The sequence below is a fragment of the Petaurus breviceps genome, unplaced genomic scaffold (genome assembly GCF_028583685.1).
Source record: "Petaurus breviceps papuanus isolate PSGF00001 unplaced genomic scaffold, PetGlider_PUasm1.0 90842, whole genome shotgun sequence".
NCBI classification, from domain to species: Eukaryota; Metazoa; Chordata; class Mammalia; order Diprotodontia; family Petauridae; genus Petaurus; species Petaurus breviceps.
In genome coordinates this window covers 6360676-6363800 of record NW_027187358.1, presented here as the reverse complement: position 1 = coordinate 6363800, position 3125 = coordinate 6360676, and positions in this window count along the sequence as shown.

Here is a 3125-nt window from a genome sequence, read left to right as displayed (position 1 = left end):
TCTCTCTCTCTCTCTCTCTCTCTCTCTCTCTCTCTCTCTCTCTCTCTCTCTCTCTCTCTCTCTCTCTCTCTCTCAGCAGACTGTTAGCAATCCAGCCATGACTTCTCCTGTGCATTTGTCTTTCCATAAACCCTTCACATGGATTTGAGGTCTTTTAAAATTTGATGGATACCAGTGCACCTCTTTCTGAGGAGTTGTCTGAGCCATTTCATGGGAAAGGAGATTGTCTAGGGGAACCTTGGTTGTTTTTCCAGTGTCTATGGAGCCATCTGATGGGGCAGGGACTTGAGGGTCCTTCCATACAGTGGCTGGAATAAGAAAAGGCTAGAGAGGATTAGTTGGAATTATGTATAAAAGCAGTCCCTCTTTATTGGGTAAGTCTTCCTGGAATCTGCATCTAAGAAACTACTACACTTGTCTCCTTACTAGGGCTGGCATTGATTCATCACAGCCATGATCTTCTGGGACACCCAATTCTGGGAGGCAGATATATGAGAAAGCAGTTGTTTCAGGATAGTGTCCTACTGGTCTTTCAAGGGGGTGGTAGTTTTTCCTACTGGCCTACTGGGCAAAGGTAGCTACCCTGCCCTTAGAGACATTTGCCCACCACAACATGGCATCATAGCATCCATATCCACAGAGGTAATGGAATCCCCAAACTTTCCCCACTCTATCTTACCTACCTTTAATCACAGTATGGGCATTGCCTAAGTCAAACTGAGACCTGTTAAAGACCTTAGCTTAAAAAGTCCAAGGTCCCCCACTGCATCCAGGGCCTTCTCCAGTTGTCCTGATCTATATATTGCCACTAGAACCAGATGACTCCAGAGGCAAAAGTGAGGCTGGTGACTTTGCACAGCACTCCCTCACTTAAATCCAATTCACCTGCATGCCATGGCATCACCTCCTTTATGTCATGGTCCTTTTTGAGAACAAAGGACAAACAAAGGGGTCAATATCAAACTTTTGATATTTCTGATGGGTGCTGACAGGATTTCCTCTCCCCTGCCATTTAGGCTAGACTAGTTCTTCCTCTAACAAAGAAGCAGTCTCTAAGACTTTATTGGTTCAGAGGGCTAAGGCTTCAGCTTTGTAGCAGTTGATATAGCCTAAGGCCAAGGTGAAGTTGTCTTGGCCCCCTAAGGACACAAAAAGATCAATCTAGGTGGAGTCGGGACCCTTCAGACTTAGAGGATATCCCAAGTCACTGAGAGTTACCACACCCTGTCTGACCAGACAGGTTTCCATGGTGGAGGGGAAGGGGGAATGGCATCTTTTCTATACTATGGCTAAAAATATTTCACTTTGTTCTAGTATCAGAACTAAACTACAAGGAGACCAATGAGTCAGGTCTCGAGTTAGAGCTAGAAGAAACTTGGCAATCAAGTCCAATTTCCCTCATTTTACAGATGAGGAAACTGAGTCATGGAAAGATAGTGTGAGAAATGATGCATTTGGACCCCTGCTCTATTCCAATCAGCAGGTGTGGGATTCCTTGATTCTCTGTAAAGTCCCACAACTTATTTTTGTACCCCAGGACCATTCTTTCTTGTCTAGCATTGGCTGGTGACCACTTTATGACCACTTAGTCAGTGGAGATGCCTCATACTATACCTCAGTGATTTTCCTTGCAGACTGAGCAATTATAATCCCCATAACTCAGATCTTCCTGACTCCAAGAACTATCCCCACTATCCACTATATCATGCAACCCTTTTGCCAGACTGATGGCTGCTGAGGTCCAATTGTTTTTTAGGCAATCGGGTGACTTAGGCAAATTAAGTGACTTATCCAGGGTCACACAGCTAGTAAATATCTGAGGTCAGACTTGACCTCAGGTCCTCTTGACTGCAAGGCTGGTTCTTCGTCCACTGTGTCACCTAGCTCCTCCCTGAGCTCCAATTGTGTCCACTTTTCTTGCAACACGAGGAGCTGTCAGCAAACCTTATAAAATAACGATCTTTGTAAATAAGGGTCCACCCCTAAGCTTAGCAAAATGGGGTGACAGAGCTGGGATGAGTGATTTCCAGAGAATGTCATAACCTGTTCACAAATATTGATAACAATGCTACCAATTGCCAGCACCAGTAACACTTCCCAGAGCTGCTGGTGGAACTCTGCCCAGTCTACAGAACCTCCATTGCTGCTCCCTCTTCTGTCTCCTGCAGTGTTGAGCATCACCAGCTTGTTACAGACTGTCACTGGAATCATCTCTTCATGTACCATATTCCCCAAAACTTGACTGAGCAGGTTACATCCTAGAGTTCCTTCAGGTTGATCTCCCACCCCTTGGCCTTCATATGGAGCATCTTCTGGTCTAGGGTTTCTACCCCTGTGGCTCTGTCTGGTCTGCTCAATATCTCTGATATAGTAGTGAACATAAATGCACTCAGAAAGTGAGGCCTCTTTCAGGTCTCTGCTTACCACACTGTGACAGTGAGAGAGAGTTCAGGTAGGCAGCCTGGGAAAAGGACAGTGAAGTTAGACTGGATTCCCTCTCAAGGGAAAGCAAATTGCTTTTGATTAGTGTCAGCGACATGAATAACAACTCCAATCTGGTTCACCACGTCAATGAGGCTGGGAGGATTTCCTCAGCAAACTGGCATGACAACTTTCTTCAAAGCTGCTAAGTCTTCACTGGCCTCATAGGGTTACTGTAAGAGAAGCTGGTACAGAAAACTACTCTAGCCTCTTTAATTTCTACTACTATGGAGGAAATAGCTTGTCCCTCTCCCAGACTGCTATTATTTGGTGCTAAATTCACAGGATTGCTTGGGCCAACTACAAGAGTTTCCATTTGTCCCTATGCATAATAACAGAGGTTGACATAAATGTCCATATTAGTTTCAACTCCTAAGAGGTCATGATGCCATTTCATTCAGTTCTGTGCCCCAAAATGCCCCATGGAAACCAGGGTGCTCCAGTGAACCCATTGGGGTTCATCTGGCACAACCTGTCTGTGCCCAACGACCCCTTACATACAATTGAGGCAGAGGTCTTATGTAATGCCTGAGCCTTGAGCAAGGTTGAAAGGCCTTTACTGCCCCAATGCTAGCATTCCCGTAGCCATCAATTTCTTTATCAATCATGTGTTTCAGGAGCCAAAACCAAAACACTTTATGAGA